This window comes from Saccopteryx leptura, chromosome X (assembly GCF_036850995.1).
Source record: "Saccopteryx leptura isolate mSacLep1 chromosome X, mSacLep1_pri_phased_curated, whole genome shotgun sequence".
Lineage (NCBI taxonomy): Eukaryota > Metazoa > Chordata > Mammalia > Chiroptera > Emballonuridae > Saccopteryx > Saccopteryx leptura.
In genome coordinates this window covers 95,369,721-95,394,214 of record NC_089516.1, presented here as the reverse complement: position 1 = coordinate 95,394,214, position 24,494 = coordinate 95,369,721, and the positions used below count along the sequence as shown (strand labels likewise).

The window sequence follows — 24,494 nt, the reverse complement described above, 5'->3', positions numbered from 1 at the left end:
GCATCTGGATCTCTAGCAGAATCCCTTCTCTCTCAGGCAGACTGAATTCCGATTGATTTTCACCACCAGATGTTATGTAGGCTCCTCATCCCATATCTGTTATTCTTGGTTGGGGATCCCTGGGTGGAACTGAGACCTCAAACTCTTGGGGGAAGGGAGTTTTAAGGCTAATATATCCTCTGGCTTCTCAACTGTCACATATGTGTGTAGAGGCCAGCCCTTTCCATGTCTCCACCCTTTTTACTAGTCTCTATATGACTTCTTCTGTAAATTCTTAATTATAAGATTTCAGTTCAGCTATCCTTCAATTGGTTATTCATATTGATTTCTCTATTATTTAGCTGTAAATCTGGTTTGGTATTGGGAATAGATAAATGTAGTCTGTACCTACTATGCATTCATCTTGGAATCTTACATCATTTTTCAACTTACACATTTTATGTTAAGTATTTTTGGATTTTTTCCCACTGTGCAACCTCCTTCAGTGTTTGCAAATTATGGGCAGAAGCTAAGCAATAGTTCAAGGCCAAAGTTTGCTCTGATATAGGGTATGAGAGACTCAGGGGGACGGGTCTGTCATTAGTACAAACCCATACATTGGATTCATTTTATTTTCCATGGCAGTGGTGTTGTTAGATATGAGTCTGGGAGTAAACAGTTGACGTATACAGGTTGTTCATAAGTTGAAATCTGCCTGTATTTGTATATGTAATTAAAATTGAACTACATTTTAAAAACAGTTTCCACCCAAACTAAAAAAAAATTGTCTAATTGTTGAATTTAAAAACAATGATACAAATTTAAGGAAGAGCATTTTATTTATCTAACTTTTTCTTTTACGAGCCATTGAAATAATTATTTTTTTACATCAGATATTTAGTAAAACCCATACAAGTGCAACATCTAGTTAAGTGTGCACCTGTGATGTCTGGACAATTTGCAATAATTAGTTTACTATTAACTAAGATTTTATTTTATTTTATTTTATTTTTTTACAGAGACAGAGAGAGAGTCAGAGTGAGGGATAGACAGGGACAGACAGACAGGAACGGAAAGATGAGAAGTATCAATCATTAGTTTTTCGTTTCGCATTGTGACACCTTTAGCTGTTCAATGATTGCTTTCTCATATGTGCCTTGACCATGGGCCTTCAGTGGACCGAGTAACCCCTTGCTTGAGCCAGCAACCTTGGGTCCAAGCTGGTGAATTTTTGCTCAAACCAGATGAGCCCACGCTCAAGCTGACGACCTCAGGGTCTCAAACCTGGGTCTTCCACATCCCAGTCTGACACTTTATTCACTGCGCCACTGCCTGGTCAGGCGTTAACTAAGATTTAATAACAGAAATTACAAAGTTACAAAAGCATTCTGGTATGAGAAAAAATAAGCTTATGCAAAAGGGGCTACTATCAATCTTTGGGAATGAGGTTCTCTACATCTCACTGCTACTATTAACCAAGCTCATAGTAAACTTTAGACATTCAAATGCTAATTCTGTGGATAATTTAAAATGGTAGCACACTTAACATAGCACTGAACACGATACAGTGTGGCTATAATAACAGTATTTAAGAGCTTCCCTTCCTCCCGTACTTCAAATCATAGAAAAGAAATGAAAGTGATATTATTGTGTAGATAAGGTCTTTCAACATGTCTAAATCATGCTATTTAAGAACTCATTTATTATGTTTCTGTGCAAGATTGATCTTGTGATTAAATAATGAGAAGTACACATTTTGACAATGGATAGAATTGGTGTGGATAACCATTACATTTTTTATTAGACAGTGTCAATTAGTGATCGTTATCTCTATTTTCTGATATGAGGACAGTAAAGGTGAGAATTAGTCTGTTCAGTTGAAAAATGTAAGAGCAAATATCCAAATATGGAGTTTCTAAATATCTGCATTTTTTTCATTATACAATACTGCTTCTGATTACATTTAGTTATTTTTATTTACTAATTCATTAGAAGTCTGAAATTATATATGCTTATGATTTAAAATTCAATCAAACTTTAAATAAAATATAAATAAAAAATTAGAAAATCTTAACTCACACTCTACTCCCTCAAAACAATTGATCAATTTTTACTTTATCTTCCCAAAATTTTTGTAAACATATGTTCTTTTGTTTTCATGATACATATCAGATCTGTATCAGTTTGGATATTATATGAAACAGATGCAAAGCTATTGTATTTAAAGAGGTTTATTGGGGAAACACCTATAAAGCCTGAAGGGAGAGAGGGAAAATAGGTGTCTGAAATGCAAGTCTGACATCTGTGTAATAAAAGAAGGAAAGAGAAAAAATGGGAAGAAACAGTCTCAAACCATGTAACACAACACTGAAAATGTCTCAGATAAACTGATGGTTACTTTCCAAACAAGAATTGCCTATAAGAGGAATTCCAGGTTAGAAATGATCCAAATGTAGCAGGCTCCAACCTTGTCAGTCATTGCCTGGGAGACTGCTAGGGGAAGTGATCCCTCAGCATGAGTACTACAGTGAATCCAAAAGCTTGGCAGCTGGCAGCCGTAGGTCAACTGTGCCAACAACAGCAGGTTACCTTGAAAGGAGATCTGAACAAGAGACCTCCATAGCTTCCAAAGATCATACTATACATAATATTTTACAACTTATTTTTTTATAATGGTTAACATTAATCAACTTTTAGGTGATGGACCATGTTATAAGCACTTTACGTAAGTGTATGCATTTAGCATACACTTTATATATGTATTCATTATAGCAACCCTTCAAACTCAACACTATTATAATTGTGATCTTAATTTTATAGATGAGGAAAATGAGTATAGAGAGATTAAATAAGTACTCCAAGATCATACAACTACTAATGACTCTCATGACTAATGAAATGTGACATCTCCAATATCCAAGAGTAGAAGATTGTAGTTCTATAATTTAAAGGTGAGAAAAATTTTATCATTTACTTACTGCTAAAGTAAGAGTATAAAACTGGTTGTGGGCCTTGGCTGGATATCTCAGTTGGTTAGAACCACCCCAATACCGCTAGGCTGTAGTTTGATTCTCGTTCAGGGCACATACAAGAATCAACCAATAAATTCATAAATAAGTGAAACAACAAATTGATGTTACTCTCTCTCTTTCTCACTATCTCTTCCTCTCTTTCTAAAAATGAATACATAAAAAATTTTAAAAAGTGTTTGTAGTGCTTATTTCAAAAGCATATATTTATTACTTACTATACAACAAAAATGATCCCAAGTGACTTAAAACAAGAACATGTATAATACAGTGATGTTGTGTATGTTATTTTATTGTTAAGAGTAAAGAATCATGATTATATAAATTTAAAGAAAACAATAGCAACTCTAGACTGGATATTCTGTTGAACATAGCAAGTTGATCATATATTTTTGTTAATTTATTTTTTCAATTACAGCTGTACATTTTATAGCTACAACTGTAGTTGACATTCAATATTTTATTATTTTTATGTGTACAGCTATACAGCATAATGATTAGACATTTAAATAACTTATGAAGTGATCACTTGGATAAGGTTAGCACCTAGGTGCCACCATACATAGTTATTACAGCTAGTGCTCAACTTACGACCATGATTGGTTCCGACAGACCAGTCGTAACACGATTTGGTTGTAAGTTGAGTAGGCTATATGTATAGTACTGTGAAATGATGTTATAAAAGTCTTTAAGTCATATTATATCATAATTTTCTTTCATTATTGTTATATATCATAATTTTCTTTGTTCATTGTATGCCATTTATGTCATCTCTACACCATTTTGTTTCTTATTTTTACATTTGTCAAGTTTAAGTAAAACACTGCATTACCAGTACAACTGGTTTAATATTTGCAAACACAATTTCCTCTTGGTAGACATCTTAGAAGGGATTTGATGAAAAATATCCAAGACTCAAAATACAAATTTCTGTACCGAGTCTGGTATAATAGTTGAAATGGTACACGCGGAGATGGTAGTGCTGCAGGAAGCTGGTCCGCACTGTCGTATGCCCAGCTGGGCAACGCTTGTGCTGCCAGACATGGAGCAGTCGTGGCTAGCGATTGTGGTCCTAAAGTCGAATGGTCGTAAGTTGCATAGGTCATAAGTCGATCAATATTTGTACAATATTATTTATTGTCGTCCTTATTCTGTGCTTTATATATTATGACTGTTTTTATAGCTAGCAACTGGTACATCTTAATTGTATTCTTTTTTCACCTATCTTCTAACTCCCCTTCCATCTGGCAACCATCAAAATGTTCTCTATATCTATGAGTTAGTTTTTGTTTTGTTTTTGTTGTTGTTGTTATTCATATTGTTTTTTAGAACTCACATATGAATAAAATTCTAGATCATAACTTTTTTTATTTTTACTTTACAAAACCTAACTAAAACTATAGAAAAAATTAAAATATATTTGTTTACAAGGACAATGAGTATGAGAGACAGAAGACAATGGACAAGAGATCTCATTAAATGTATAGAAGCCATGTGATTGAAACAATAGCAAATTATCAGGGGAGAAGTCATGTTTCTGCACAGAAGGATACTGGCCAGAAACATTCCAATGTAGAGCCCTTCAGTGTCTCAGTCTTGGAAAGCATCAGATATCATGAAAGGTAGAAGTGGAATACAACCTGAAAATAAATTAGTGGCAAATCTCTTTATAGGGCTATTCGATCTGAACCTCTGGAGAAGCAGAGCTTTTTCTGATACAAAATTCTAAACTCATTGATCTGTATAGGAATGTGGATGAAGAACTAGTGCATTTTATTTTATTTTATTTTTTTACAGAGACAGAGAGAGAGTCAGAGAGAGGGATAGACAGGGACAGAGAGACAAGGAAGGGAGAGAGATGAGAAGCATCAATCATCAGTTTTTCCTTGCAACACCTTAGTTGTTCATTGATTGCTTTTTCATATGTGCCTTGAACATGGGCCTTCAGCAGACCAAGTAACCACTTGCTCAAGCCAGCAACCTTGGGTCCAAGCTGTTGAACTTTGCTCAAACCAGATGAGTCCGCGCTCAAGCTGGCAACCTCGGAGTCTTGAACCTGGGTCCTCTCCATTCCAGTGCGATGCTCTATCCACTGCACCACTGCCTGGTTAGGCAGAACTTGTGCATTTTAGAAAATGGGTAGAAGTATTTTGTATGCTTACTTTTTTTTAGAAAACTTTTTAAAATTTCATGGGCTTGATATAAAAACACAATTCAGTGAACATAATTAGTGGCGATTGGGAGGGGAGTCATCTTGTATAACCGTGCTATATAGTTTATTGATGCATTCATTTATTCCAAGGATAAACTTTTACACATACAGAGAAGAACAGATAAACTACACCAACAAGTTTTTCAGTATATCATTTGTTTAAGCTAAGCTTTTGATAAACAACATGCACATTTAAAGCTTATTAGTTCATTGATTATTATCTTTCAAAGTCTTACATATCCATTAAAATAAAATATAATGTACCTATTGAAACAGATTTGTGTAACATTTTCTTGAAGAGTTGTTTAGTATATTATTATTTTTACCTTGTTCAAAGATCATATTTGCCACTGATGTCAAAACGAGTAGCCCTATTTTTAACTATCCATAACCGTTACCTTCATTTGTTAGGATTCTACAAATAGGTAATGTGGTATATTAGAAAAAAAAATCTGGACTAAAATAAAGAGCCCTAACTATGTAACTTGTGTGAATCATCTTGGAAAATCACTCAATTTTCATTAATGTTGGTTTGATTATGTTATTAATCACTTAGCATACCAAGGTGATTGTTAAGGACATTACTAATTAAAATATTGTGTAGTTTAAACATTTATCTACTTAATGTCATTGTGCGTCTATTTGTAAATGAGAAGATTTCAGCACATAGTAGCACACAATATTCTAACTCTGGTACTCAATTCCTCAATTTTCTAACATATTTATATATAAGGTTTAGTTCTAAACAAACAGCTATGGTCAATATTTTAAGATAATCTTTTATTTATTATTCTTAAAAACATAAGAGAGACAGAAATGCCTTCTTTAGTTTAAACCAATTTTTTGTGCATTCTTACTTTTACTTATGGATATATAACAGAATAATATCTTTTTACCCTGATGGATATTATGTGCATTGATGTTTTAGTCCAGTTGTTCCACAGGCATTACTGATTGTTTACTTCATGAAATATATTGATGATGTAACATCTTGTCCCTGAAAATTTTTTTTCCTCTTCATATCTAAACACTTCATACTTTTCTGTAACAAAAAAGAGAAGAAACACTGCACACACTGGTCCTGGTACCATACTTAGCAGTTCAGGATTCATTCCATAAACATCAACCAATTGCCAGTTAGAATGTAGACCTAATTATTTGAGGAACTAATTGGTGACCTTGGGATTTGCCTCTACCAACAGCCAGTACTGAAGCACCATGGAAGCTCCACCTGGCCACTCTCCAGCTTTGAGAGCCATTTTAGTGGGAGCTGAGGCTGCTTCTGTGCCTCCCCCTCCACTTAAATTTATAACAGTAGGAAGTTGAGCTTCACTCATAGAAATAAACTGGTAAATAAGCTGCTGTCCAACAACAGAGTACATGAATATTTGGGTTATGGAAAAAAGTAGATCTTTCAGGGCTAAGATATAAAAGGTTTCTAGAAAATGTAAAGATGACAAAATTATTTGGGGCAGAATATTCTGAATCACGGAAGAATCTCTGGTAGCATGCATGGGTCTAGTAATACAAGAATGGTAATAGAACTTTCTAGGGCAAAAACCAGAAGGGTGTTTAAGGGAAAGTAAAAACACCGAAAATATTTTTTAAAAAGTGGATAGTTGCATCTTTAAGTTCTGACCCGTTATTGATTGCATATCAACCCTGTGTCATGTACTATGCTAAACATCTATAAAATTATTTTATTTATTTATAATGACATCACAAGAACATTATATTTGTTTTACATTTAAGAAAAACTAAGTTTCCACCAAAACTATAGTTGATAAATATCAGAGTCAGAATTCAGGGATCTTTGAATTCAAAGCATTTCACCACACTTTTTTGTCATTGAGATAAATTGGATTTTTTAGCATATAGAAACAAAGAAAGAAGACATAGAATCTCTCTGGGCCTTACCACACAGAAAACTAATGAAGACCCTTAATAAAAAATTTTAATAATACTAGCCATTTAGATGTAGGAAACAATACTAGTAAAAAATATATTGGCCTTAAGAATTAGGTAAAGTTGGCCCTGACTGGTTGGCTCAGTGGATAGAGCATATAGAAGTTCTTGGTTTGATTTCTGGTCAGGGCACACAATAGTGACCATCTGATTCTCTTCCACTCTCTCTTCTTCTCTCCCTCTTCTTCTCCTGCATCCAGTGGATCGATTGGTTTGAGCATTTGCCTGGGTGTTGATAATAGCTAGATTGGTTCGAGCTCATCAACCTCAGGTGCTAAAAACAGCTTGGTTCAGTCCCAGATGGGGGTTACCAGGTAGATACTGGTCAGGGTGCATGCAGGAGTCTATCTCACTATGGCCTCTCTTCTCACTTAAAAAAAAAAAAGAATTCAGTAAAGTTGTACTTTAAATAAATATTCTGGATAAAACTCCGTTATACTCAATGAGGAGTGCAAGTGGTAAATCTCAGATTGCTTCAGTCAGTGTCTGCCCTTAGAAATTGTCTATTTTGTAGAATCTTCAAAAATTTGAAACCTTCATAGAGTCTAGAAGGAAATCCTTTACAATGTACACATTAACACTTCCTTGATGTTGACGATGGTTTCAGAGGGCATACCTGTACCTTTTGAATGGTACTTACCATCACTGTGAAATAGCCACACTTTTTATCTTGAAAAATTTTGTAGGCAATATTATAGGGAGAATTTGAACAAGAAAATTGTGCACTCTTCCTTATAACTGTCTAAATCAAACTTTCAAAATATTATTTCAAATTTGAAATTAATTACCAGAAATATATTTTGTAATAAAAGAATAAAAACTACATGCTAGATTCAATTACAAATTTTCTTTAGATTATTTAGACCTTAGTTGTTTTTCATTAACAAAGGTTTTTATACAATTTCAGCCTTTCAAGCTTTTTTGTTTGTTTGTTTTTTGTGACAAAGACAGAAAAAGACAGATAAAGGGACAGAGAAAGGGACAGACAAGAAGGGAGAGAGAATGAGAAGCATCAATTATTCGTTGTGGCACCTTAGTTGTTCATTGATTCCTTTCTTATATGTGCCCCTTGACCAGGGGCCTACAGCAGACTGAATGACCCTTTGCTCAAGCCAGAAACCTTGGGCTCAAACTAGTGAGCTTTGCTCAAACCAGGTGAACCTACGCTCAAGCTGGCGACTTCGGGGTTTCAAACCTGGAGCCTCTACGTCCCAGTCAGTTGCTCTATCCACTGCACCACTTGGTTAGGCTCAAGGTTTCTTTGGATTACACTATTCAATTAAATCTGGAAAAAGTTTTTGTTGCTGTTGTTGTTATTGTTGTTTTAATGTAACTTCAAAGCCAACAGAAGTAAAAATAAAAGCATAAATAAGAATAATCAGCACTCTAATAGAACAATTGTGTATATGTTTATTAAACATCATAAAACTTTAGAAAAAGCACAGATTGTTTGTGCTACATAGTAGCTATGTGACTTTGGATGACGTACCTAAATTCTTTTAAGCTTCAGTTTTCTCATCTATAGAATTGTATTACTTCACAAATGGTTTTATAGTAAATGAGATAATGCCTCAGAAAGGGCCCAGGTTATGATCGTATTTAACGCATGTTCATTTTTTCTCCTTTTATGTCATTTACCCCATCATTTAATCAAGGTATTAAGTAGGTGAAATAAAAGACAATTATATTATTCTGTCCTTTCAGAGACTGAATGATCATAGGTCACTACAGGTACTTAACCTCAACACTCACATTGGGAACTCTGGTATATCAAAGAATCACTTAGAGCTGTGTATGAGAAAACACCTTAGTTCTCCAGGTAGGCAGAGACCTCACTCTGCCAGAGAAACAAAAATTTATATTTTTAGGTTTAAAGCATCAATTGATACTAGCAAGTAAAAACACATTTCAAGGCATCACTGGATGTTCCCCAAATGTTCTTTCTCCTAGTCCTTAAGAAATTGGTCCTAAAGTCCTTTATGTGGGGACATAAGTGTGAAAGGACCTGCATGTTGATGGAGGGCCTAAAAAGCTACTATCCCTGTGGCTGAATCATTGTTCAGAAAATAATGAAAAGTGGAGTGATTATAGAGTCTCCAATATAATAATCTAAAGCAGGGGCTGCTAATAGATGGCCTGTGGGATACATCTCCCTTTCACACATGGAACCCTTAGCCAAAATAAATGGTTAAAAATACTAGTTAGATGAAAGGCTGAGAGCCATAAAAATACATCAGTATTTCCCAAACTGTATTATGTGGAATTTTTCATGTCAACTTAATATTTTTTTTCCTGAGAAAAATAAATTAACCCAGTGTTAAAAAATAATGGGCCAAAAACTAAAGATGATTTTCTAACTTATGGATTCAAAATACATAGCAGTGTTATTAAGTGACCCAATGTTATCACTAAAAATCTCTATTTGACTTCATTTTTTCCAAGTTATGTTTGATGCTGAAACCCTTTTCAATGAATATTTGATAACATGATGACTATACTGTTTGGGAAAATTTCAACTAACAATTTGGAGATAGATTCAAGTGTGGCAAAGTAATGGGAGAATAGAACGTGATCAACATATAGTCATCTTCTTCTACAGCAACAATTAAATTAATGAAGATGCTTGAAAGACTGACTCTAAGAATCAGTAGTTGTGGCAATAAAAGTGATAGTAGAAACATCTAAACCTGCCAGGTATAAGAGCGCCAATTTCGAGGATGTAGTCATCCTAGTAATACAACTGATTGGGAACAAAGAAACAAGTAACACTGTGATTTCTACCCAAAGACATGATTGTTCTTTATAATGATATGCTTCTGGGAAATAATGCTCAGTGACATTAGTATTTGACAATGAACCACCATATTCCAGGAAGGAGGCATAACACACTGGTTAAAAGTGTGACCTCTGAAGATGTATTGTATGGCTGCAAGTCCTGATTCTACAAGTTACATACTGTATGAATTTGGTCAAATTATTAAAATTCCCTAAACTTATATTTTCTCTTTTGTAAAATAGAGATAATAATAGAAGGTAGGTCACAAAAAGAATTAAACGATATAATACATGAAAATACCTTAGAACAATGTCTAATATGTGGATATTCATCAGTGAAAGTTAACTATGGTCACAGTTAATGGTATTATTAGTATGGTTACTATTATTTCAATGTGTGTTTATGTTTTTAAACAAAAAAGTGACTAAGATAATCAAAAGCTTCCATCACAAATTTTGTTTTGAAATGAGTAATAAATTTTATCACAAAAAGATTGTTTTACTTTGTCTGACAAAGTTATCATGTCTACTTTCAAGCTCTTAATGACTTGTAAAGACTGAGATAAGTAAGTTTAGCTGTAAAGAATCATTATTAAATCTATTAAAAGAGGATGGTACAATTTTTTTTATTTAATACACATTTTTGTGTGTCTTCTATATACTTCAAATTGACATTATTTTGTCAATTAACTATTTAAGATAGACCTCTAATGTTCATGGGAAAGTTCTATTTCTTTATTGTTATATGGCAGTAAAAAAGAGTTTACTGCAAAATGAGAATATAGCTATTAATCAAGTTGTAGGAATAATAATAAAAAACAATATAGACCCTGGCTAGGTGGGTCGGTTGATAAAATGTCAACTTAGCACACCAGAAGTCAAATGTTCAAACTCCAGTCAAGACATATACGAGAAGCAAACAACAAGTACACAAGTAAATAAAACAACTAAGTGAAACAAGTTAATGCTTTCTCTTTCTCAAATCAATGGAAAACAATTTAAAATTACACACGCACACACACAAACATATCTATACAGTAGTAAACCTACCATACTATAGACTGCACATTTACCTTCTTTACTTAACCATTTTTATTCATAAATATTCTTAATTATCCCTTATAAGAGATTTCAGCATAAACAGTTGAAAATTATGCAAATTAGTAATACTAGATAACCGTTATATGCCATGAATTTATTCCAAGTACTCTGTTTTTGGAGTCTACTTGTCTTGACTGGTTTGTTTCTAAATGCATCATTCCAAGGAAGTGGTAGTGGAAATGTATAACTTACCATACTATACTCTGGATATAGTTAAACTTTCTAAGAGAAAAATATCAATGGAATATATATAATGATATCTTCATTAAAACAGTTAAAAACATCTATTTTCTTCTTAATCAATGTTATAGTCACTTTGTTTTATCTAAATTATTTTCACATATATTTTCCATTTCAGTATGAAGCTATCTATGAGCAGAGCTCAACATTTTTAGGTATGCACTAAGATGAGAAATTTGTTGTTTAAATGTGCTTAGCCTCCCAGAAGAAACTGATTATGGTTGATACATTGCTACTGTCATAAACCTATTTGCTGATGAGGACCATTAACTTTTGATAGTTTAATCAGGCATGTGTAGTGACACCTATGCTAATGTGTTCCTATACTGTTCCCTATTCATTCTTTCTGTTTCTGTCACATATATCAAAATGTAAAAGTGAAACAGTAAATAATAACGCAGTAATCTGTGAAACCAACAATAAGAACAGATAATCCATAAAATAAAAGAAACCATTATTGGAGTGTTGTAGTAAGAAAATTCTTTTCCTTCCTTCCTTTCTTTCTCCTTCCTTCCTTTTTCTTTCTTTCTTTCTTTCTTTCTTTCTTTCTTTCTTTCTTTCTTTCTTTCTTTCTTTCTTTCTTTCTCTTTATTTCTTTCATGTTTTTTTCTTACTCTACACTACTAAAGAGCTAATCTTAGTATAAACACTTTTTCAAGTTAATGCAAATTAAAGATTTGGTTTAGTTCCATAGGGTGTAAAAAAGGATGAAAATCATAGTCTTAGTCTCATAGCAAAAAACACCACAACAACCTTTGCGGTGCTATTAAGAACTGTATCCTTTTATGTTTCTTATTTTGCAGTAATTACACAAACTGTCAAGGAAGAGATTCTATTACCAACAGCTATTCAACATGAAGTCAAGAGGAAAAAACAGATGTATGATTGAGTCTATAGGTGAATGAAACAACACAAAGTGGATTTAAACTAACCCACATTTCAAAATAGATTTTCAAATGAGAATTAAATGATTTATTTCTCTATAAGATAAATTTAGCCATGGGCCAGAATTTGTAAAGCTCAATACTGTTTGTATTCTTTTAATTCTTTCATATTGTTTTGCTTTAATTCTCTCTTTCAAAATCTAAGTTTTATATATTATAAGTATGATTAAGTTCTGGCCCATAAAATACCTAGTCAACATTTTACCTAATTCCCTATGAAGTCACTTTAATCCTTTACCCTTCTTCCCAAATTCCTTAAATCCTCCATCTCCCCACTTAACATTTTCTAGATGATTTCTCCAATTACTTAGCAAGGGAAATAGAAAATTACATGTCAAATCTCTCTCTCTCTCTCTCTCTGGTTCTTTCTCTCTACCTGCATGAGGCACAAAAATCAAGAAATTTTTTTTTATGAAGCTGAATATGGCATTCAAAAAAGTAATTGACTCAACCTCATGCATGGGTATCCATTGGCTTTTCTTTACAGAAAGTCTGGGAATGGAACTGAGAATGTTGCTTCTAGAGTAGTTGAGTAATTGCTTTTCATTAAATACCATAAATCTGGCTTTATAATTTGCTCTATAAAAATAAAAAAATTCTTTTTCATCGTTACGCAAAAGTGTCTTTTGATTTTAAAAGGTAGCTGGGCACTTTATAAAGTGATATTTAGTTACTTAATAGATTGATATTTCTAAATGTAAGATATTCAATATTAGAATTTCAAGACAAAAAATTATTTTATTTATTTGTTTTATTTTTATTGTTTTGCTTTGTTTTAAACAGTGGCATTTAACATGTTTTCACTACATCTTTTTTTTTTACTACAACTAGTGTATAGGTTTTTAAAGTATTTTTTATGTTCTTTTTCTAATAAAAGTCAGCATGTTTTCTAATCCAAAATTATATAAGCTTTGGAGGGGAAAATAATGCAAGTTTAACTACAACTTTCAAAATGGAAATAATGAGAAGTAGAATTTTAAAAAGTCAAATATGTTTTAAAGTAAACCCTAGGGAATAAAATGTCATTGTTAGAAAGGAATTTATAGATCATCTAATCCAAGCATCTCATTTTACAGTTGAAAACACCCATACACTAGAGGTGCCATAGACTGCTGAGAAAGCAAAATATATTGTAGAATCAAACCTTTGTTTCCAATTTTATTATCTTTGTCTGTCACATCACATGATAGCTGAAAAATTTGATTCCCAAAACATAATTATTGTAAAATAATTAAATAAATGTGATTTATTAACTCACTAAATGAAAGCTCAAAATCAGTTTATCTAATGTGTGCCTTAACTTGACTTTAAGACTAATATCAATATTTAAATAATCAGAATTATAAAAATTATTAATAACATATTTAAGATCATAGGAACATCAAGCAAAACAAAAAAAATAGTACTTAACATTGAAACATTTAGTTATTTTTAAAAATTAAAATAAGGACTATATCAAAGAGGTTGTTGTTGTGTGGTTATATTTTCGTTATTATTTTTCTTCTTCTTTTGCTATGAGCCCACCTCAAAAGGAGTTGTCTGACCAACAAAATATGATATATGACTTGAAATAGCTAAAATAATAGAAATAAATTAATCACATTTATGCCTCTCAAATGTTATAACAATGATGAATGGCAGCCTACAGAGTGCTGCTGAATCATCCAGCACATTATTTGTGATACTGTAGGTCTCATCCACAGACACACCGACCTTCACTCTGCTCCTGACAAGTTTTGTTCTCAAATTCTAGCTTTTGGACATTCCTTTCAATTTTTCAAAGTCATTATTTAATTTTTAAAATATTTTCTTTTTTTTTTTTTTCATTTTAGAGAGGGGAGAGAAAGAACGAGAGAGGGAGAAGAGGGGAGGACCAGGAAGCATCAACTCCCATATGTGCCTTGACCAGAAAAACCTGGTGTTTTGAACTGGTGACTTAAGTGTTCTGGGTCAACAATTTATCCACTTCGTCACCACAGGTCGGACCTATTTAATTTTTTTTAAGTACAGGCTGAGCCCAACAATAATTCTGACATCTTTGTTTTTTTCAGAAAATACAGTCTTGAATCTTAGTTGTATTTAAATAGAATAAATCATTAATTTCTTTTTTTGTGACAGAGACAAAGAGAGGGACAGATAGGGACAGACAGACAGAAAGGGAGAGAGATGAGAAGCATCAATTCTTTTGTTGCAGCTCTTTAGTTGTTCATTGACTGCTTTATAATATGTGCCTTGATGGTTGGAGGAGGCTACAGCAGAGTGAGTGACCCCTTGCTCAAGCCAGCAACCTTGGGTTCAAGCCAGCGACTATGAGATCATATCCATGATCCCATGCTTAAGCCAGTGACCCTGTGCTCAAGCTAGTGAGCTTGAACTCAGTTCAGATGAGCCTGCACTTAAACCGGTGACCTCAGGATTTTGAACCTGGGTCCTCTGTATCCCAGTCTGACACTCTATTGACTGTGCCACCACCAGCTCAGGCTAAATCATTAATTTCAAGATAGAGAGAAATACAAGAGTAGTTTTTGGAAGTGTTGAAAGCTACAATAAAAAACCTGGGTTTTTATTAATTCATTCATTCATACTTTCATTCATATACTTATTCAATAATTACTTATCCAGTATTTATTAAGACACTGACCTAGGACACTGGCTAGGGATATTGTGATAAACAAAATGTACAGACCCAGCAAACTAGTGCATACATTCTAATTCCCACACAGCATAAGGGATATAAAAAAGTTGGCCAAAAAATGACAGAAGAAAAGAAACTTGTGTGTTGGAGTTTGGTCTGAAACATCTGGTGGTTTATATTGGAATAGTTCTTCTATCGGTGATGGAGAAAGGAAGAAATGAAGAAGTTCAGATCATCCCTGAGTAAAACCACTGTCTTTACATTGCCAGCTTTTACTCATATTTCCACATCAAGCTTTAATATTTTATTTAGGAAGCTTATTTGAGTAAGCACATCAGACACAATTACATAATAAACATATTTGAGGAAGTGAAGATATCATTGATTCTCATTAAGATTCTATACAATTTTACTTTTTCCCACCCTGTGCCCAAACTACCTCTTGATATCATTTTAAAATAGCTCCATAGCCTGACCAGGCAGTGGCGCAGTGGATAGAGCATCAGACTGGGATGCGGAGGACCCAGGTTCGAGACCCTGAGGTCGCCAGCTTGAGCGCAGGCTCATCTGGTTTGAGCAAAGCTCAACAGCTTGAACCCAAGGTCACTGGATCAAACAAGGAGTTGCTCAGTCTGCTGAAGGCCCACAGTCAAGGCACATATGAGAAAGCAATCAATGAAGAACTAAGGTGTCGCAACAAAAAATTGATGATTGATGCTTCTCATCTCTCTCCCTTCCTGTCTGTCTGTCCCTATCTATCTCTCTCTCTGACTCTCTCTCTGTCTCTTTAAAAAAATAGCTCAACAATACAGTATGTTTAGAAATTGCTTCTCCAATGTACTGACTAGGATGCCTTCAAAAGTGGCGGCTCCCAGAAGAAAAAAAATCCAATAGCTTCCACCATCTTATTTGCCAATAAACCTTAATGGACAAGTGAAATAACTGCAAAATGAACATAAGGTCAACTGGTCTTTAGCAGTTGATGTTATCAGAATTGGACAGGGATAGACACAGCATTAATAGAAAGAAGTTAGAAGTCATTTTCCTATTAGTTTAGAATTATTCTAGCCAGAGTGAAAAGCAAGTGTACTGGAGATAAAAACAACTTGGGCTGTTAGAGAAACACATTTGTTGATGGCAGATATAAGTAAGACAAATAATGGTAACCAGATGCTGCTGAATGAAATATGTTTTGTAGGTGAAATAGAATTTTTAAAACCCTTTCCCTTTTTTTCATAAACAAAAATAGCTGGGATCAAAGATGGCAACAGAGTACATTCATCTCCTTCTAGAGACAAACTGGAATTACAACTAACTTATAGAACAATCATCCTAAATATCTAACTGGAAAGTAGCTGAAAATAATTCTTATAATGAAGGATTTACAGAAGAAGCCACATTAAGACTGATAGGAAGAGCTGACATACAAAAAAGGCTGGCCCTTCTCTGACAAGCAGCAGCTGATATTCCAAAGGAATACCTTAGCTGCAAAGATTGCCACTGAGTAAGTAGTGTCTCAACCCCAAACCGAGCTCCCCATTCCACAACACAAGATCTAAGAAGAGATGTTTACATAACAACTGGCTACAAAAGTAAATGGGGATTCAGTCCATCAGGTAGAAACAAAAATCTGCTCGAGATACAGTTGTTGAACTGAATGGCCAATGTACAACATCTTTTTCACAGCCACTCATCCTGGGCATCAACAAATATAGAGAAGAAAAGACTAGAGTCATATGAGGAGAGGCTGGGTTTTGTGGCTCTGGGGAGAGAGCTGAAGGGAAAGCCACGAAAGTCCTTGTGCTATGCCATTCTTCCAAATCAGAGACAACATAAAGCATAAGAATGTTTGCATCATTGAGGTACCAAAATGATGAGAGAGAGAGAGAGAACAAGTGATTGAGAACATATTTTTTAAAAAAAAAAATGACAATAAACTTCCTTAACTTTGTTAAATAAAAAAACACACAAGTCCAGGAAGAATATAGAGTCCTAACAAGTTAAACCCAAAAGAAGCTCACACCAGGACATATCTTAATCAAAACACCAAAGGTTAAACACAAAGAGAGAATCTTATAATCTGAAAATAAAATACAATTAGTTAATTACAAGGGAGCTCCCAGAAGGTTGTCAGTTGATTTTTCAACAGAAATATTTCAATCCAGAAGAAATTTGCATGGAATATTAGAAGTGATGAAATGCAAGGACCTTTAACCAAGACTATATTACCCAGAAACATTATCATTTAAAAATAAAAAGAAATAAACATCTTTGTAGCAAGAAAAAGCTTTAAAAGTTTGTTTTATCACCAAACCACTATTACAAGAAATAATAAATGTTATTCTTTAAAAAGAAGAAAAGAAAAAATTTAAAAGTAACATAGTTAAAAGAATGAAATGGTAATAAGTATGTAGCTTTCATAAATCACTTTAAATATAAATAGTTTAATTGTTCCAATTACTAGACATAAGATACCTGAATAGATAAGAAAACAAGACACATATATATGCTGCCTACAAGAGACCCACCTCAGAACAAAATATACACACAGACTAAAAGTAAAGGGATAGAAAAAGATTTTTCATGAAAATAGAAATAAGAAAGTGGGGTTAGCAATATTTATATCAGACAAAAGGTACTTTAAAACAAAGGCTATAATAAGAGACAAAAAAAGCACTACATAATGATAAAGGGATCAATCCAACAAAAGGATATAACCTTTGTAAACATTTATGCACCTAACATAATAACACTTAAATATATAAAGGAAATCTTAATGGACATAAAGAAAATGATTGACAGTAATATAACCATAGTAGGATATTTTAATATCCCATTGACATCACTGGAGAGATCTTCTAGATAGAATATAAACAAGAAAACAGCAGCCTTAAATGATACACTAGATAAGATGAATTTTACTGATTTCTTTAGAGCATTACATCACAAAACAGGTGAATAATATTCATTTCAAGTGCATATAGAATATTTTCTAGGATAGACCACAAGTTAGGACACAAAACAAGTGTAAATTTAAGAAGTTTGAAATCATATCATTTTCTCCAACCACAGCAGTGGGACATAAGAAATTAATCTCAAGAGAAAAACTCAATAACAAAAACTGAACAACACACGAACAAATGAACACTAACTAACATATTAGTAAACAATTAATGGGCCAACAATGAAATCAAGAAATAAATCAAAAGTTACACTGAGGTCAATTAAAATAAACACAAAACATATGAAACACAGTGAAAACAGTCCTTAGATGGAAATTCATAACAATATAGGCCTACCTGAAAAAGAAATACAAATCTCAAATAAATAATCTCTCTTCATATGTAAATGAACTAGAAAAATAGCAACAAACAAATCCCAAAATGTATAACAAGAAGAAAGTAATAAATATTAGAGCAGAAATAAATGTTGTAAGGACTAAAAATACTAAAGATCCATGAAAGCAAGAGCTAGTTCTTTGAAAAAATAATCATAAATTGACAATAAATTAACCAAATTCATTAAGAAAAAATAAAGAGGACCCATATAATAAAACTAGAAAGGAAAGAGGAAAATTAACAGACACTAAATAAATATAAAGGATTGTAAGAAAATATTTCAAACAACTATATGCCAACAAATTGGATATTGTGGACAAAATGGATAAATTCGTAAACACATACAATCTTCCAAAGCCAAATTAGGAAGAATCAGAGAATCTGAATACACATATTAGAACTGGTAGAATTGAAGGAGTAATCAAAAAACTTTAAAAACAAAAGGTTCTGTTTTTGTTTTTTCAGTCAGTGATATGGTGTTCTTGGTATATATTCCTAAAAGTGGGATGGTTGGGTCAAAAGGCAGATCCATTTAATTTTTTGAGGTATCTCCATACTGTTTTCCATAGTGGTTGCACAAGTCTGCATTCCCACCAGCAGTGCAGGAGGCTTCCCCTTTCTCCACATCCTCACCAGCACTTATTGTGTGTTGTTTTGTTAATGAGCGCTATTCTGACTGGTGTGAGGTGGTATATCATTGTGATTTTAATTTGCATTTCTCTAATGATTAGTGATTTTGAACATTTTTTTATCTGTTTATTGGCTATCTGTATGTCCTCTTTGGAGAAATGTCTGTTCATTTCTTTTGCCAATTTTTTGATTGGATTGTTTATGGCAGCATTGTTCACAATAGCAAAGATCTGGAAACAACCCAAGTGCCCGTCAATGGACGAGTGGATTAAAAAGCTATCGTATATATATACAATGGAATACTATGGGACCATGAAAAAGAAGGAACTATTACCTTTTGCAACAACATGGATGGACCTGGAAACTATTATGTTAAGTGAAATAAGCCAGGCAGAGAAAAAAAATATCATATGACCTCACTCATTTGAAGAATCCAAGGAACAATGAGAACTGAGGAACAGAATGGAGACAGAAGAGGGATCAAAGGGACCAGAGGAAAAGAGGAGAGAGGGAAAGGGGATAATTGGATGGGATAAACCTGAAGGGAAGGGGGGAAGGTGCTGGTGGGAGTGGGGAAAGGGAGTTGTTGAGGGGAATATGGAGGAGGAGGGATGCATTCGGGGCAACACTAGAATCTATGTAAACACAATTAATTAAAAAAAAAAAGTTTCTGCCCTGATATCTGGGCTGTTTAGAGCATAATCTCAATACACTCAAAAGTTGCTGGTTTAATCCCCAGTCAGGGCACATGTGAGAAGAGATTAATGTTTCTGTCTCTTTGTCTCACCCTTTCCTTCTCTCTAAAATCAATAAATAAATATTTTGAAAAATACTTGAACATGTTGCTTCACAGGTAAATTATACCAAATATTCAAAGAAAAATTAACAACAATCTTTCTCATAATATTTTTTTATAAAATAGAGAAAGAAAGTTTTCTAAGGTCATTTTACTAAGCCATCATTATCCTAATTCCAAAACCAGATAAAAGCACTACAGAGAAAAAAAAATTATGGGCCAAAATTCCAAATGAACATAGATGCTAAAATTGTTCACAAAATATTAATAAACCAAATATATAAATTCATTAAAAAGATCTTACACCACAATCAATTTGGAATTATTCTTGCTATGCAAGTTTGTTACAATAGCCTAAATAAATAAATGTGACATCAAATCAATAAACATGATACACCACATAAACAAAATAAAGCAAAAAAACCACATGATCATATAACAGATGCAAAAATATCAAAAACAAAAAAATAAAAAAAAACATTGAACAAAATCCAGCACCTATTTATGGTAAAAACTCAAAGGAAAGTAGGAATAGAGGAAACACAGTATAACCTGTGGGGGCTCAGTGGATAAAGCTTGTATTTGGAATGCTGAGGTCTCCAGTTCAAAATCCCAGGTTTGTCAGACCAACGTATATATGGGAGTTGATGCTTCCTACTCTTCTGCCCTTTCCTCTCTCTCTTTTTCTCTCCACTCTCTAAAATGAATAAATAAAATCTTTAAGAAAAATAAAAGAATAGAGGAAACACACCTCAACATAATAACAGTCATCTAAGAAGAACCCACAGCCAACATCATACTCAATGGGCAAATACTTCTATCATTTTCCTTACAATCAGGAACAAAAAAGGGATGGTCAATTTCACATAGTCAACATAGTACTGGAAGTCCTAACCACAGCAATCAGACAAGAATAAAAAATAAATGGTATCTAAACTGGAAAGGAAGAAGTAAAACCGTCATTATTTGCAAATGACAAGGTACTGTATATAGAGTACCCTAAAGAATCAACCAATAAACTACTAGACCTAATAAATGAATTCAGTAATGTAGCAGGATACAAAATATATATCCAGAAATCAGTTACATTTTTACACACCAATAATAAACTATCATAAAGGAAAAATAAGAAAACAATCTCATTCACAATTGCTTCAAAAAGAATAAAATGCCTAGAAATAAATTTAACCAAGAATTAAAAAGAAATTTACTCAGAAAATTATGGCACTGGACAAATAAATTGAGAAAGACACAAATTAGTGGAAGCATATACCATGTTAAAGATAGAAAGAATGACCATAATTAAAATGTTCATACTACCCAAAGCAATCTACATATTCAAATCAATTCCTATCAAGATAACAATGGCGTGTTTCTCAGACTTAGAACAAATATTCCAAAAATTTATATGGTACCACAGAAGACCCAGAATAGTCACAGCAATCTTAAGAAAGAACAAAGTTGAAACAATCAAGATACCTGATATCTAACTATACTACATAGTAATCAAAACAACGTGGTATTAGCATAGAGACAAACATATATTGAATAGATTAATGAAATGGAATAGAAGGTCCAGAAGTAAACCTATGCTTAATAGTCAATTAAATATTTGACGAAGGAGGCAAAAACATACAATGTGTTAAAGTGTTAAAAACAGACTAATAAACTGTGTTAGAATAATTGAAAAGATACATGGAAAAATTGAAACTAAATCCCCTTCTTACACCATACACAGAATAAATTTAAAATGAATTAATATCATAAATGTTAGACTTGAAGCCATAAAAATCTTAAAGAAAGACCTATGCAGTGATTCTGGCCATGACATTCAGTTGGTTAGAGCATTGTCCTAACTTGCTGTGGTTTTGGTCTGGTTCCCCGTCAAGGCACATACAAGAATTAATCAATGACAGCATGAATGAGTAAGCAGAGCTACAAATTGATGCTTCTCTTTCCTCTCCTTCTCTGTCTCTCTTCATTCCATTCTTTCTGTAAAACAAATAAAAATTCCTGAAGAAATCATAGGCAGTAAAATCTTGGACATTTCTTTCAGTGATTTTTTTTCTTACATATTATATCAGGCAAGAAAAACAAAAGACAAATAATCAAACAGGACTACATCAAACTAAAACTATTTTGTACAGTAAAGAAAACTATTAAGAAAATGAAAAGACAACCCACTGGATGGAATAATATATTTACCAATGTTATATCTGATAAGGGTTTAGTATCAAAAATGTATAAATAACTTAAAACACTCATTACCAAACAAAAAATCCATTTAAAACATGAGCAAAGGACTTGAGTATACATTTATCTAAAGAGAACATACACATGGATTTGACTGCCCAAAGAAATGTATTTGAAAATACAATTTCAAGAAAATAGAGAATGACATCATAGTAATGGTGGCATGAGAAACACCCTTGATATCTTTGTTTGAAATTTCAACAAATAGAACAGCTATATCTCAGTGAAGGAATCTCATCTGGGCTCACAGGCTTCCCTGAAAGATCCACACACTGAATGAACTAAGAGTGAGTAAGGTGGAAAAGAAGGGTGGAAGATAAGATGCACTTGCTGTCATGCTCTGGAGAAGAAGAAATGGGAGTGACCGGGTATTCTTCTGTTGGGAGGAGCAGAGAGATTTGGGAGAATTTGGAGAGATACTGAACCAAAGAAGCAGAGTGTGGGGTCATTGTAAATGTTTTCATGGTCCACCAATAGCCCACACTCAAAAAGAGACATAAAAAATACAAAGTGTGGCCCCTCAGCCTCCCAGATCCCATATCCTTCCCTGCGCAGGTACAGAGAGTGGCAGAGACATAACCTATGGCTGGAAGAACAGAGATGCTCTGTGTCTGGTTGCCAGCTCTGTTGAGATACAAGGAGGAGCATCTTGAAGGCATAAGTTTGTCATTGCTAAAGTTGTAAACCTCACAGCACAGCTCACCCTTCATTGCAACTGCAGCCCACCTCCATCATTGCAACAGCAGCTTTTCAGAGTATACCAGCCTGGGGATTTCACACAGCTAAATTTTGTAATCCACTGCCACATACTGAAACCAAAAAAATAGAAACCTCTAGTCCTTGGGTATTTGAGAGGATTTCTCTTTTCTTCTAATTGTTTCTTTCTATAGTTTTTATTGTTGTTTTAATTCCTTTTATTATTATTTTTTGTTTTTTGTTCTTTGTTTTTTGTGGATTTTCTCTTATTGCATTTTATTTTCATTTTTAATTTATTGTTTATTTCTGTTGTGTTTTATTAGACTTTTTAGTAATACCAAATTAAATACCCTCAATGCAGAAAAATATAAACATCTTGGCTTCCCAAGAAAGAAATGCAGTTTGAAAAGAAAATTAAAAATTTTAAGAAAAATATCTCAACAATATGGAAACCCTGGAATTAAATGATAGAAAATTCAAAATTGGAGTTCTAAAAACACTCAATACTCAACAAGAAGTGAGAAAACACTGAGAGGACTTGATAAACTCAGAAAACAAAACAAGAGCAGCTGATGCCAACCCAAGAAGACCTAGAAATAACACAACTGAAAATTGGAAGCAGACAACACCAACCCTCAACTCAGCCAGCTTTACAAAAACACACCCAAACAGGGAGGGTATACACAGACAAAACAGGAAGATAGAAAAGTGCAATCCAAATGAACCAACTAGAGAAACTTCCAGAAAATGAACTGAGATAGAAATAAGCAAACTACTGGATGCGAAGTTGAAAATAATTATTATTAGAATGCTGAAAGATCTTAGAACAAAAATGGATGGACACAATGAACACAGAAATAAAGAGATAACAATCATCAAAAACGATGTTGAAATCATAAAGAAGAACCAGTCAGAAATGACAAATAAAATATCAGAAATGAAATCTACATTAGAAGCAATTAAAAGCAAGCTAGATGAAACAGAAGATTGAATCAGTGATTTAGAAGACAAGATAAACAAAAAGATTGAAGCAGAGCAGCAAAAAAAAAAAAAAAAAAAAAAAAAAGAGGCTAAAATAATCTGAAGTAACTCTAACAGAGCTCTGTGACAACCTAAAGAGAAACATCACCCGCATCATAGTGGTTCCTGAAGAAAAAGAGAAAGAACAAAAAATAGAGACCTTGTTCAATGTAAATGGATTAAATGATCCAATCAAAAGACATAGGGTAGCTGCGTGGATAAGAAAACAGGACCCATAAATATGTTGTCTACAAGAGACACACCTTAGAACAAAAGACACACATAGATTGAAGGTAAAAGGATGGAAAAAAATATTTCATGCAAATGGAAATGAAAAAAAAAAGCTGGTGTAGTAATACTTTTATCAGACAAAATGGACTTTAAAACAAAGGCTATAGTAAGGGATAAAGAAAGTCACTACATTATGATAAAGGGAGCAATCCAACAGGAAGATATAACTATTATACATATCTACACACCTAATATAGGAGGACCTAAATATATAAAGCAGACTTTAATGGATATAAAGGGCAAGATTAACAGCAATACTATAATAGTAGGGGATTTCAACATTCCACTAACATCACTGGATAGATCCTTAAGAAAGAAAATTAACAAAGAAACAGCAGACTTAAAGAACACACTAGATCAACTGGATTTAATAGATATATTCAGAACCTTTCACCCTAAAGCAGAAGAATATATATTCTTTTCAAGTGCTCATGGTACATTATCTAGGATAGACCACATATTAATGCACAAAAGTGGTCTCAACAAATTTAAGAAGATTGAAATCATATCAAGCACTTTCTCTGAACAAAATGGCATGAAACTAGGAATCAACTACAACAGAAAAACTGAAAAATACTCAAACACATGAA

The 24,494-nt window shown here is 33.3% G+C and overlaps 1 non-coding gene across 1 annotated transcript; it reads right to left on the bottom strand.

Annotated features, from left to right (window-relative positions):
- Positions 1–465: 465 nt before the first annotated feature.
- Positions 466–596, bottom strand: LOC136386643 (small nucleolar RNA SNORA42/SNORA80 family). The gene has a single exon (XR_010748003.1). It is a non-coding gene; the product is annotated as a small nucleolar RNA SNORA42/SNORA80 family (small nucleolar RNA).
- Between the last annotated feature and the right edge of the window lie 23,898 nt (positions 597–24,494).